Source organism: Sebastes fasciatus, chromosome 3 (genome assembly GCF_043250625.1).
Source record: "Sebastes fasciatus isolate fSebFas1 chromosome 3, fSebFas1.pri, whole genome shotgun sequence".
NCBI lineage: Eukaryota > Metazoa > Chordata > Actinopteri > Perciformes > Sebastidae > Sebastes > Sebastes fasciatus.
Window position 1 is genome coordinate 4,789,515 of NC_133797.1, and position 15,070 is coordinate 4,804,584.

Here is a 15,070-nt window from a genome sequence, read left to right on the forward strand (position 1 = left end):
AAAATGACTAAAGTCTCTCCTCTATCATTTTCCCATAGTTACGCAAGCACATTTACCGTCCTCTGCCCAGTAAAACCAACGCCACTTTCCAGTTTTAGAACACTACATCCCCTCCTGCCATTAATATGATACAATTATTGACCGAATGATTAATTTACTGGTACACACATTTGATGCATTACTCACAACAATTATAGTTTAGTATACAGTTCATGTTATACAATCACGGTTTAGGCTGCTTACCAGAAAATAGACACTAGGTGTCTGACTTTAAAAACAGATTGCAGCTCACAGCTGGCGGTGCCGTGAGGTGGTCGGCTTGTTATTAACACGGTGTGTTTCCGCGTAACGTATCGGCGAATGCCTCTCTCATTCAGCAGCCTTGGTATGTCTGTATAACGTTACACTACGTTGTCTCTCATCCTGTCATCTACCGCTTTTTTCTTTCTCACCGTGGACGGCCAGCAGCAGATTCTTGCCACACATCCACAAGAAAGAGGCGGGTTCACGCGGTCAGGCCAATCGGAATTCTTAAAGAAATTACTGAATCTGGATCATGATACGGATCGCCACCAAAATCGAATGGATTGTTTATTGTGCTACTTTACACCCCTTCAAAAAATGTCATTCAAATCCACCACTAACTTTTGAAGTAATCCTGCTAACAGACAAACAAATAAACAAACCAATGCCGGTGAAAACATAACCTCCTTCCAAGGCCCTTGGTTATAAATGAATTAGCCTTTGTGGGAGCCTTTAGTGGTGCAAAATACACAGATCACATGGTTGAGATCACCTGTAATATATCTGCCTGTTTTACACTCTTTGACCAACAGGTGGTTTAGCGTGCACATGACGCCTTGAGAAATTCCACTGCATCTGTAAAATCATGGAAATGTGTCTTTTAATGGGTTCCTTGATTAGTTTTAATCCTGTGACACCAATCACCGTGTAAGATGAGGTGTTATGAAATATCTTTGCCAGAACGAAACTCAACACCAGGGATCCACACCCACGCCAACCCGCGAGCTTCTGCTCCAACAATATTTTGCCATGCATACTACCATACATACATCACATTGCTAAATGTGATCCCCCTCTAATTGTCCCAAACTCATTATTTAATCATATCAGATTGATTCTAAACACTCCACTGTAAATATTCCTCATTGCGTTAACACCCTCAAGGTGCACGGGATGAGGGAAAAGTGGGTCAGCCAAAGTCTTGAGGGAAAAACAGACACAGAAACATCACATTTCGCTCCGAGCATAAAAGAAGTAAAGCAGCACGGAAACTCACAATCTATTTACTTTGTGACTGGAGGTGTATTTGAAATGAATAAAACTCAGAAGAAGCAGAAAAAGGGGAGAAAACCTTCGCAAGGAATGCTGCAGTTTCAGTTCAATATAGTCTTTTTTTAACAGTTGTGTAGTGTTCTTACTTCTCTTACTCATGACTTATTTTTCATGTTGATAACACAGTGTGAAAATCCCCCCGGGGGGATATTTTGTGGCGACTTTGACAGTTATCTGATGACCCCTATGCATTGTGGATAAGCTACGGCACAATGGTCCGGTGATACGGCGTGGGCGAAAGAGGAGATGCTGCCAATGGAGAAACATCTATTCACATTATGTGATCACTTGTGATGCGCTGGTACATCCTTATCTACAACTTGGCTATCGGGGAAACGGCTGTATGTACAAGGCAGGTGATGCACGCAGATATTTCCCAAAGCGTGGAGTGAAATAAACAACCGGAGTCCATGCGATTTCTATTTATTTGCCTTGAAGTCGTGTGCCATGCTGCGCACGGCCAATATCCAACTGTTTCCCCTTGGCCTGGCTGCCTTCCGATGCCTCCACTGCCTCTGCTGCCTGTTATCGAGGCCAAGCCACTCTATGACTTGTGTGACTTTGTGAAACAGTTCCACCACCATGGGGTTCCTGTGAGTACAAGCAGAACAGATGCACCTTGGGTAGCGGAATTACATTGCGAGGTCGGGGCTCCTGTGATCAAGCTTATTAAGTGTGCGCTAACATCTGCAGCCCCCGAAACACTCGAAACGGTGCGGTGCGCTCGGCCGACCCCGTTGCTGGCGGGGTTTTGGAGTGTCGCTGAAGGGGTGTGTTGTGGAAAATAACCACCAGGACAACAACGAGTTGTAAAACGGCGTTAAAGTGTGATTCAGGAAGTAGCTGGGTTGTAGCCTGGGGAATGAATAACCTTAAATGCCCGGACTAGACCTTTGCATGCTAATGACCGACCAAGTCCATTTAGCTGCCCAGCTGGAGGCTGAATTCACACTCGCACCACGCAGCTTCTCTCTTTCTCTGTATTCCCTCACTTTCTTTTTTACCCCCCCCCCCCTCCTCATTTCTTTCTCCCTTCACATCTCAACACCATTTTCTCCTGCGAGTCTACGTGTGTGTGTGTGTGTGTGTGTGTGTGTGTGTGTGTGTGTGTGTGTGTGTGAGAGAGAGGGGTGGAGTGAAGGTGAGGGTAATGGTGCAATTATGCTTTTAGCATCTCTGAGCCACTCTGCTGTGTGTTTGCGTGACTGTGTGTGTGTCTGTGTGGGTCAGTGTATCCGTCTGGATGTAGGTGAAGGTGAGAGAGCAGTTATGCTTTTACAACTCTGAGCTTCCCCCCCCCCGCGGCTTGTATTTGTGTGTGTGTATATTTGTGAGCGGTATAGCGCTCTGGCTCCGGATTCTGGATAAAGTCCTCTAAAAAGGCTGAGGTATAAGCCGGGTGACTTGGCTTCATTAGTTGAAGGGCAGTGTGCGTGCAGGCCCTTCTGTCACATATGGAGACTACGTAGGCAGTCATCAGCGAGTGGCTCTGTCAGATGGGCTCCCACTGGAAAGTGCATATGCTCCATCACTGACCATGCCAATTAGGCCTGTGGGCTTTCTGCTACTGTAAATACTACGATGAAGCGGCAAAGACGGACGATGAAAAGACACACACCCACTTCTGACAGTTTGGAGATGTGCAGAGGAGCATGAAGGCATGAGAATGAGATGGTGGCCGCGTGTTACAGTTAGAGAGTTATGGAGATGCTGTGATTAACAGATGCTTTAAAATGCTACAGTTACAAGCCCCATGCAGTCTTGCCTTTGTAAAAAGATTGTACTGTCCGACCACTCAAAGCGTTTTACACTACATGTCAGCATTCACCCATTCACACACACATTCATACACTGATGGCAGAAGCTGCCATGCAAGGTGCCAACCTGCCCATCAGGATCTAATCTAAATACTCATTCACACACCGACAGCACAGCCTTCAGGAGAAATTTGGGATTAAGTGCTCAAGGACACATCGACATGTGGACTGGACGAGCCGAGGATTGAACCGCCGACCTTCCGATCGGTGGGTGACCCCCCCCTTACAAAAAGTTTGTTTTATGAAGTAAACTTTTAAGTATATGTTTTAAGTAGGGATGCACCAAAACCGATAGCCATTTTGCGAGTACGAGTACATGAGCACAGTATCGGACCCGATACAACGGCACCAATACCACTTTACAGCAGTGCGACGTTAACCTCTCGTCACCATCTTTCGGGTCCTCACGCTCCACCTCCCCAACGGTGCAGGCGAGACAGGCCGGTGGTATGCCCGACCCCGCGGCACAGCACGGTTGGGGCGCACTGAGGACAGTCCGCCCTGGTCGACAGGCGCACCGGGAGCAGGGAGCCCCGTCTCGGTGCGGCGAGGTTTGGGCGGGGAGCGCTCTAAAGCTGCGGCCGCGAGCCACCTTCGCCCCGAGCCTTTCCAAGCCGACCTAGAGCCGGTCACGGCGCACCGCCTCGTATGCGGGACTCCCCAGCCTGCTGTGTGTCGCTCACATCCTCCAGTTGGCTGTTAACGAGGGTCTTTTGGCACAAAGAAGTACTCGTATCGGTACTCAGTATCGGCGAGTACCTAAATGTAAGAACTTGTAGTTTTACGCGGTCTGAAAAAAGTGGTATCGGTGCATCCCTAGTTTAAAGTATATGTAAATGTAGGAGTAGTAAACTTTGAGTACACAACTAGTTTACATCCAATCTGTATTTTGGACTGCAACTATAATATGAACTATACTACAAGTGATATAGGTATACTGTTAGTTTATTAGAGTACACTTTAAACTACTAGTTTAATAGTTTACTTTTATTATACTTAGTGAACTTATAGTACTTAGCCAAATATACTTTTCTGTAAACTTTTCAGTATAAGCCAAGTATCCTTGGACTTTTCTCTGTACTTGCCAATGTCACTTAGACTTTTCTGTATACTTGTCAGTATAAGCCAAGTATAATTAAGTATAATTTTGTTAAGTGTATCTCTGATAAATAAATAAAAAGTAAACTGAAAGCATATTCCCTTATTCTAAGTTTAAAAAAGTATAGCCTACTAATTGCACACTTGAATAAACTTATTTTTTTGTAAGGGCCGCTCTACACCTTAGCCACAGTAGCCCCATTGTTAGTGTGTGTTTGTATGCAGGCTGCATTGACCAAAAGACAGAAGATGGCATCGTAGATGTATATGCCCCAAACAATAACCAGAATGCTATCCACCGATGAAACAGGGGCTGCCAAAGTGTCAAAGACATCTAACTTGGAACAGTAGTTTCAGGATCACCAATCATCCCTGCCTGCTACAGTCTAGATAACAAGAGAAACCAACAGCAACAACATTGTTATGTTTGTGGCAAGTTGCTTAATAAAAACTTAAAGCTCCAATCTGTAACTTTCTCCAGATTCAAACTACTGCAAAGATGTCAGAGCAGCTAGTGTTGCATGCATACAGTTGTTTCATCTCATTGTTGTTGGTGTGGTGAAAATGTCAAGCGGCCGTATAGGTTGTCTGTGCAAGCAGCTTATTATGACTCATATTATGTTTGTTGTAAGGCGAAGGCCTGTCGTGATAACACATTTCGTTGGAAGATATATTGTCCCAGAAATACTTGCAATAAACAATATTATTGTCATTTTAAGACCATGTTATGCCACTGACCTAATAATAGCATAATAATGCAAACAAATCCTTTAAAAGAGCAATGAACTTTTAATTCTTAGGAATATTCAGACAATGGAATTGGAATGTGAAACAAATATTAAAATATCCTAAATAAATAAAACATGAATAAAATAAAACAACACAACCAACAAACAAAAGGCATTCAGCTAGGACACCGCTGTTCATGTCCCGTGTGTCACGTTACAATCAGCTGTTTGTTTGTGAACACAACAGTCAGTGTCCTTTTCACTGTACAAACGTAGTAGTTTTAAGTCCAACCATGTAGTTCTTTCCTAAACCTAACTATAGTGGTTTTGTCTCCTAATCCGAAAGTGAAGCCAACGGTAACTATACTCGTTTTGATACCAAAAATAAAGTGACGTCAAGGAGCGTGACAAAGCGGTGGTATGATACGAGATGGGATGAGATTGTGTTGGGTCAAACAAACAGAGGACTTTCACCCAGGAGACCGCTGTTGGTGTCCCATGTGAAACCAAAAATCAACATGTTGAGTTATTTTAAGTTATGTATGAAAGTATGTTAGCATGTAACTATGTTAGTATGTAACTAAAGCAACTACTTTAGCACATAACTAAGTTAGTAAGTAACTACGTTAGTATGTAACTAAAGCAACTATGTTAGTACGTAACTACTTTAGCACATAACTAAGTTAGTAAGTAACTACGTTAGTATGTAACTAAAGCAACTATGCTAGTACGTAACTACTTTAGTATATGTGAAGCCAAAAGTCAACACGTTGTTATTTTAAGTTATGTATGTAACTATGTTAGTACGTAACTACGTTAGCATGTAACTAAAGCAACTATGTTAGTACTTAACTACGTTAGTATGTGTGGAACCGAAAGTCAAGACGTTGACTTATTTTAAGTCACATATGTAACTATATTAGTACATAATTATGTTAGTAGGTAACTAAAGCAACTACGTTAGTATGTAACTATGTTAGAACGTAATTACGTTAGCATGTAACTAAAGCAACTATGTTAGTACCTAACTACGTTAGTACGTAACATTAGTATGTGTGAAGCCAAAAGTCAACACGTTGTTATTTTAAGCTACATATGTAACTGTATTAGTACGTAACTAAGTTAGTATGTAACTAAAGCAACTATGTTAGTACGTAACCACGTTAATACTTTACTATGTTAGTATGTGTGAAACCAAAAGTCAATAAATTGTTATTTTAAGTTACGTACGTAACTATGTTAGTACGTAACTACGTTAGTATGTGTGAAACCAAAAGTCAACAGTGTTATTTTAAGTTACGTATGTAATAACTACGTTAGTATGTAACTGCGTAAGTATGTAACTAAAGCACATATGTTAGCACGAAACTATGTTAGTACGTAACTACATTAGTATGCGTGAAACCAAAAGTTTAAGTTACGTACGTAACTATGTTAGTATGTAACTACGTTAGTATGTAAATAAAGCAACTTTGTTAATACATAACCACGTTAGTATGTGTGAAACCAAAAGTCAACACACTTATTTTGAAGTTACGTACGTAACTATGTTAATGCGTAACAACGCAGTACTACTACGTACATTAATTAATGCGTAACATTAGTGTGTAACCTAACGCAACTACATTAGTACCTAACTACGATAGTACCCAACCATATCACGTACTGCATAAAAACCTACTTTGTACAAACAAACACAGGACTTGTTTGGACAGGAGACTGTTTGTGTCCCGTGTGAAACCATAGGTCAACACATTGAGTTGTGTTTCTTAACCAAAACCATGATATTTTCCTAAACCTAACCAAGTAATTGTGCTGCCTAAACACAAGTTCCATTTCACAACGTTAAACACATGTTTGAAACAGCGACCGTTTCACAGCGTTAAATTGAAAGGTCATATGTGTCGTTTTGGGATTTATTGGCTTTTTTTTTTTTTTTTTAGCCAATTTGGTTTCCTCCACAGTTTTGATCAACTGATGAGCTTCTACATTGCACATGATTTTGAAGGATAAAGAGCATAGTTTAATGAAAAAAACTTGGATGCATCTCAGTAGGTTGGTTCAGAATGTTTCCAAATGCAGTGATATTAGTCATGCAAAGGGAAGCCTCCGCTCCGGGTGGGGATCAGTAACAACTCTGTCTGTGCAAAGCTTTAGGTGTTTAAAATATCTCCCCATTATTTCTTTTTAATCAAAAGTATGCCTTTGCTGCTAGCAAACACTGTTATCTCCTATACTGTTTGATAATTGTCCTTGGATGGAGGAGAGGAAATATCATCATGAATCAAAATACCCAAACATGCATATACAAACAACAATTACCATTTCCTGGGGCACAAGAAGGCAGAATAAACAAATATGAAATGCAGAGTATTAGCACATATTCTGAAACTCCCAAAACAGGGAAATGTGCCGGGTTCATGTTCTGTAAGGCATTATGAACTATTTGTTTTTCTCACATCTCATTTTTGTAATCACGTGAGACCAGATTTCTCCAGGGCACGCATCTTTTTTTTGCACCATTTCATTACAGGAAGAGAGTGATCCGAGCACACAAGGCCATGCATCAGAGGAACAAAAATAGACTTTCTTGCCACACAGATGCATTTAATGAAACTATATTGCGGATTGTTTTTAATCGATGAATTCATTCTGTAATGACGACTGCAGAAACACTGCAATGCACACACGTAATGAAGTAAACAAGTTTTTACCTGCCGACATTTCTGAATACCTAAAACTGTCAGGCTCATCTGGGATCATTCCTCTCTGTGGATTAGCCTGTCACATCTTCCTTTGGAAGATTCACCACTTGTGCCTATCGCAAATATAAAAGTGAAATATACCCGGGAAACAGGGTGTTCAGGTGCTTGTCGCATATCTATAAATAATACGTCTTCATCGGGATCAAATTTGATCAAGACCTGTCGGAGGTGCGTGTCCCAGGGAGGGTATATATGCCTTCGCATACCGATGTTCAGCAAGCCGGGCTGCTTATTAGCCAGCAAATGATCAGTGTGCTGTGTCCTCATTTAGTCTGATTTCTTCCAGTGTTCATTAGAACGACGGAAGCTGTAGAAAAGCATTAAAACATGCACCCGCAATGTGGAGCGTGTATGCCGTCAAATGATTAAAATCTCATTTCTTTTTTTTCTTTTTCTTCTTCTCTTGAGATAACGGAAAACATACACATCTTCTATTTTCGATTCCATTGGAACAGATTATTTTTGGAAGTGTGATGTTTGCAGAGATGCTCAGAGAATACTGAGGAAGACTACCTGCAAGTTTCATGTGCTGCTCGTTTGATCCGCGCAGACCTGTCACCTTTTGTGTGGTTTTGTTTTGTGATGAAGATGCGGTCTCAGGGTTCCCGGCAACCATTTCCCTTGATCTTTAGCTATTTGCTGCTCCTAATTGGTTGTTAACCCACTTTGGAGATTCAGTGTATGAAAATGATTGCAGTTAAGGAGCCGATCTCTCAAGTGTGGAGCTTGCTAATGCATTTCAAGACATGAAAGGCTTAAGGAAGACATTAAGGGGGATGCTTACTGGTAATAAGCATTAAAAGTATGCAGAGGAATGATTAAATGTACATAATGATTACATATCATTAGTTTTTTTTGTCACGTGACACAGTACGATAGAGCTACAAGCCCTCCTCTTCATTTGAGTTCAAGAGTTTACTATTGCATTAATTATGTATGTGAGAGAAACTGTGTACTTCTGTGTGTATAAGGTGTGTACTTGCCTGTGAGAAACTTTCAGAGATTTAAAGGAGTGTCTGGGTAAATGTATATTTGGGTGATAAATCACTGTTTAGTGCTTTGTCATAAGGGGGAGATAACACTTGACACAATTATTGAAAAGAAATTCATGGACACCTGCTGATAAGACGCGACATCCCTCCGAGTGCATTATGCGCTCCTGCACTGAATGAAAAAGCTAAAACAACAACCTTGTTTGACTTAGAAACTGGGTGACCCACCTAGTAAACATAAATCCTGCTTGAGAAAACATATTATTGTCTCCCTATTCTGATCATTGGAACAAACATACTGAATATATGAATTTTAATCACATGTATCAGTTTTGCCGTTACCTAAGGATGTTTTTCATACGCGGTGGTAAATTAAAAAAAGCACGAATCCAAGTGCTGCTTGGTATAGACAGTCAACTTCTGAGAAGTTTGTGAGAAGTGCTGAAGGCACTGCTTCGCCCCAGAGATAGATGTATTCCTCCCCAAGCAGTGATTTAAAGTAGAATAAGGAGTTTTTAACATTACGGCGAGGAGAGAGGAGCTGCTGGAACCTGGAAAATAAATTCTGGAAATCAGGGAGATCTTTGTCATGTCATCATTTTCAGCTATGGTAGAAAGGACTGTGATGAATTGAGCCAGAGGAATCTTGCTACCAGTGTAGATTAATTATTCAAATTGGCATTGTCAGGAGTACCTTTGGTTGGCTAATTGTTTAATAGGCCCATAAAGGAATTTGCAATAACATCATCCAGCCTAAATGCTGTGGTAACGGAGGCAAAATAGAATGTGTCAACTTTCTCAAACAGAATTAAGCTTCATTGATTTTGTCTAATTTTATCCAGTTCGGACGCTTTAGGGCTGGGTAGCTGGCGAAGCTAGATTAAAAGAACCCCCTTAGGATCTGCCTGAAGAGCAAACTGATGGTGGTAACTAACAAGCTCTTATGTTTCCTCCCATCTCTCCCTTTGTTCCCATTATTCTGAATTAAAGATTCCCTATTCTCGCCGTTTGCATTTGATTAAAGGTGATTAGACGAGGCTGTGATGAAAACAGAAGCACTTCCTCAGAGCGCCTCACCTTGCCTCTGCTAATCAACATGGACAACAATGCAGAACTGACATTGACCCTCTTCTGTTTCTTTGCCTACTTCTCCTTCTGTATCATCAAAGGACTGTGTAAACCGCTCTCGCTCATGCCGGCATTATAGATGCAATTCACTTGTGTGGGATATTAAGACTGACAGAATTTTCAAAGTCAACATCGAGAATTAGATGATAACACAAAAAGCGAACGGGCTATTCAAGGAGGGGAAGTTGACACATCTGTTAAAGGGACTGTATGTAACTTGTTTACATGTATGAATCGTTTTTTATTGCAAATGGGGGAACAGGTTGTAACCTAACCTAAAAAAACGAGACCTTCCGTTATTTTCTGCGTTTCCTCTATCAGCCTTCAAGACTTCTTTTAATGTGGAGGACTCGGGCCGGTGTCCCAGCGGATGTGACATCATGCGCGCTCGCATGTGCCTACCAAGCCCCCAGGAAGTGCGCCGATCGTCGATCCGGACTTTCATAGGTGGCCAAACGGCGGTACTGCAACTTCTGTGTCAGTCACATGATGCATTGGGCCCAACAAGACTTTTTTTCCCATAGACTTACAATGGGAAAGAGACGTCTGTAACTCAGCGGACACTTTTTTTTTGCTGAATCCATTTCCCAGTATGAACACTCTAATAGTCCTTATTTAAATCATTAAGTTTTAAAAGTCCAGAGTTATTTCCCTTCCTCCGTTCATGTGAGTGAGACCCAGACTGAGGCTGGAGCGCAAGCCGTGACGACGGCGTGACGTTGGGACGCCGTGACCAACTCATGTGACAGAGCGGACGCTACTCCGTCAATCATCTCGGACGCTACTCCGCCAAGATCCGGGTACTTTTCCAGATGAAAGTCGTGCCATTTAGGCCTCATGCGCCAATGAGCAACTCTCATAGGAATGACCGGGGCCCCGCCTCCAACACTGTATCCATTCCTTTTAATACAACCATGGTACCTACTCTGTTCAGCGCAGCTACAGGGATAGCTAACGGTTGGAGTCCACTAACGCAAACAAACGACCGGCCTCCACCAAAACTCATACTCTAACACAACCACCACGGAAGCACTAAAAACACAAAATTACATCTGGTGAAGCCTGTCTGGCAAAACAGGAATGTGACCGACGTCGAGCGAAAACTAGAATTGGCCTGGCCTTCGATTCATGGAGGGAGCTATATGTATCAAAACGGACCCCAAGCTGGCAAAATTCCTACTGGACAGGTAAGCTAACTTTACTGCCAAGCATGTGAAATATACAGTGATATTGTGGTTTTAGCTGTCAATCACATTCAGTCTCATGTGTGTCGCCTCACTGTTTTGACCGATGCTCGGTTTCTGATTATGACATTGAGTCCCTTCAAGTCAAGGTGTTGTAAGGGAATGAAAGCTGTGATAACACTGGTCGTGACCTTGTCTCACCGCCATGGAAATGAGATGATCAGGCGTTGGAGTGTTGTGTTAAAGCCTGGGAAGCAGCCTTTTTTCCACATGTATGTAGCTGTATTGGCAGTCAGATCACCCAATGTATGTGTTGGTTTTAATACACCAAGAAATGCACCTTTTAGTCGGGAAGGTCACAACCAAACTGTCGGACTTCACATGAGTTACCGGTAATTGAGTTGCCGTTGGCGTTTGATCCATCTCCTCATGACACCAGTCCTGACCAAGAATTCAACCCAGCCCACACAGGAAATCATTCAAGGCCAGGCTGTCGAGCCAGCCGCGGCCTTGGCTACGGTGTGCATGTACAAGTTGAGGCAGAAGGCATGCTGGCTCCCCTATTAGAGGAATAAATCCAAGGACAAATGAGCGAGTTTGGCAGGACCGAAAGTGAAAGGAAAGCAGGCGAATCAGAGGAATGGAGTTGTTTCTCTCTTTAAGTATCTGTAAGAAGCTCAGTGGCTTCTAACCACAGAATCCATTTGCAGACGGCGGAGTCGGAAACCATTGATCTGAATGGGTGTCATTACCTGCACGTTAATGGAGACGGCACAAGTAAACATGATCGATGTCTATCTGCTGTGGACTGTCAGCGTGGCGTTAATGACCAGGGGCCTTCAGTGTGAACCTCAGGTCAATGCAACGGATGGGCTTCTCTCACTGCTCTGATTATATGGAGGATATCATATCGGTCTTCACCACCCAAGGGGGTCTTTAAAGTTGTAATCCTTTAGATATTAATTATATCAAATCTTATTTTTGATACTATTTATGGCTGGCAGTTTCTGGCAAATAGCAATTGAATGTACAGTATTTGTATTCTGTAGTTGCCTTTCTACATTTGGATCTGAATCTCTTCAAATTGTATTACCATGCGCAGGGGGATGACAAGAAATGATGCATGCACACGTACTGGCCGTCATGTGGAAGACAGAAGCCAGTACATGTGCATGCATTTCATATAAAGTGGAAGATGACTTTCAATCACGGGTAAGACATTTTTGTTGTATTAACGTGATGTCGAAGAAGAAGATGTGACGTGACAAAGATGTGACAAAGATGCCACTGATGATGACGTGACTAATGCCCTCAAGCTAGAGATGAACAGAGACGTCATTATCTGTATCTGTTCAACCAATAAAATGATCTGTCTCTGTATATCTGGATTCGGATAGAAGACCTGAAGTGGGCGTGCACCGGATGTCACATTAAATCGGGCAAATGCAATATTTGTGCCTTCAAAAGCATCACACTGATTTAATACTGGCATATAATTAATTATGAAATATATTTTAACATCCTCATACTGAACTTTTCATCTCTCTCTCGCTATTTTATTATTTTTAACTAACTAAGTTTAATGGACTGTCTGATCTGTGTCTGTCTTTCCATGAAACTTGAGCCTAATACGTACAACATGTTGCATCTTAAATGGATGAAAACTGAATACTTTTTTTATAGACAAAAATGTTCTAAGTATCATTTTCGTCACATAGTTATTCCTTGTCAGACCTCTCGGAGTCACTTTTCGCTAAAACAGTAGTAAACACATGCTTAATATTGTGAATTAAATAAAAACACTTAGTTATGAGATATTAACACTTAGGATTATGCAACAAAACTACTTAGTTAACTTACTTAAAATACATCATGGTTCGGCTTCAAACTACTACGTTTGTACAGTAAAAATGATGTTGTGTTGTGAACACAGGACAGGAACATTGTTTTATTGGACCCATCCACTAAACTACATCACCACAGTGACTCCCGGTGCACTTTCCCGATGCGTTTACTGGTGCTACAGATGGGTTTCCACTGCAGTTAATAGAAAGCCCAGTGCGTTGCATACTGGTGGTAAAGGGTGCCATGAAAAAGCATCGGTATTTGACATCCTGGGAATGACAACGGGCTGATATAAGTTTTGGGGGTTAGAAATCCAGCTGCCACACCCCTTGGCCCCTTTCACACTGCCTGTTCGAGTCTGGAATGTTGTAACGTTAATCTGCCTCGCTGTTCTGTATGGAAGGTACAGAGACGGAATGAGGGGGGACATGGAGTTCCAACTCTGAGCCGGCAGCGGAGGTAGTAACAGAGCCGAGCTGATGTCTCTGTGAAAGGGACAGCCGGCACAGCAGGTCTACACAGACACACGCAGCAGAGCTGAGCTGTTGTGTTTAACATCACGCCCCTTTTGCTCCCGCGATGCCTAAAATCACACACCACCGCGGCAGCATCTTGCCGCCGTTGTTTGGTCCGATGTGACAAACGGTCTATCCAAATAGCATTCCCCGTGCACAAGGGACTGACCAGAAATGACACATGAACATATGGACGTGATACGGCAGTCCGTTCTCATTCCCAGGGAGTTGAATACAGAGGCTTTGTCACAGTCATAGGTGTTTGGTAGCGCCGAACACAGCACCCTATAGCGCGGTTTTATTACATGGCTGTGTCGAATACTTGATTCTGATTGGTCAATCACGACATTCTGCGGTCTGTAATTTCTATATATCAAACCGTTGCTATGGATGCAACTCTGATGTCGGACTCTGGCGGACCGTTTTTGTGTCAAAATATTGATTTCTTCAGTAAGTAGCTGTGTAATAAGCAGGATAATGTACAGCTAGCGGGTCATTGTTGTGAAAGAATCCCCTTCACGGCGGTGAGAGACCCCTCCGCCTTGCATCGGGGCGGGGATTCTTTCACAACAATGACCCGCTAGCTGTACATGATCCCTTACATGAAATGCATTCCATTAAAAGGTTAAGCTTGTAATTATGCACCCAAACTCAATGCTGACCTCCAGGCAGCGTTGCGTTGTTATATGGGGTCAACTATACACTATAAGTAATTTAATTAGATAACAATGGGCTGGAAACAAACACAAATTCCTAATAAAATAAATAACTCAAAAGAAATGAAATGTTGATGTTGTATGGGCGGAGGCCTCGCGGTTGAGAAGCGAGAGTGATTGATTGTTGACCCGCTTTTGCCAGCTGCTTTATAGTTTTTAATGGTATTCCTAACACCATCCAATTACTTACTGTGGTATCATTTGAGCTCGCACCGCCGAGTGGATGCCATTGGAAATTTCCAACTGGACCTGTTCCAAGTTAATGCATAAATTAATAAGGGGCTGACTAGGAGGGGGGGATGCGGAGTCTATTGCTGAACGTAGGGCGCAGGAGCAAACTCTAAATACAGCTCTGCCATGGAAAGCAATAAACCGCAGAGTTATTGGTAAACCATAACTTTCCACTCTGTTATCTGCAAGTGTATTTATTGCTTACTGTGGCTTCCTATGGCCACAAAACAAAGGCTCAGCTCACCTTTGCTCACCAGTGAACCAGTGGGATTCTCTGTGGTCAGCTAAAACCAGCAGAGGGAAGGAGTCCTCAGGGAAGCTACACACAGATTATGGAGAGAGCAATTACCAGCTGACACGTGTATCAGCAGCTCAAAGTTTTATCAATAAGTACTTATTGACCAAGTCTAAGATCCATAATAAAACTTGGAACCTGACCTTGTACCAAATATTTTTTTACTAACAAAGCGCAGGGATTAATAGATGAGTTTAGACCAAATCTGTTATGGACTCGTCTGTAAAAATGACTGGAAGCTCCGAACAAGATAATTTGCCTTTGTCTGACTAATGCATCGGATTCGTAGGCGCAGAGCTGTCAGTTTCCATACAGACTTGATGAAAAGAAACTTATCCGGACTACGATCGAATCGGAAAGTGAATCTGTGAAAAGGTCATTGCCTAATTTGTCAAATAGT

At 42.3% G+C, this 15,070-nt stretch overlaps 1 protein-coding gene across 1 annotated transcript in view; it reads right to left on the minus strand.

Annotated features, from left to right (window-relative positions):
• The window catches only part of sorcs1 (sortilin-related VPS10 domain containing receptor 1), a 215,061-nt gene that overhangs the window by 119,600 nt on the left and 80,391 nt on the right, over positions 1-15,070 (minus strand). The gene's annotated exons all lie outside the window — the stretch shown is intronic.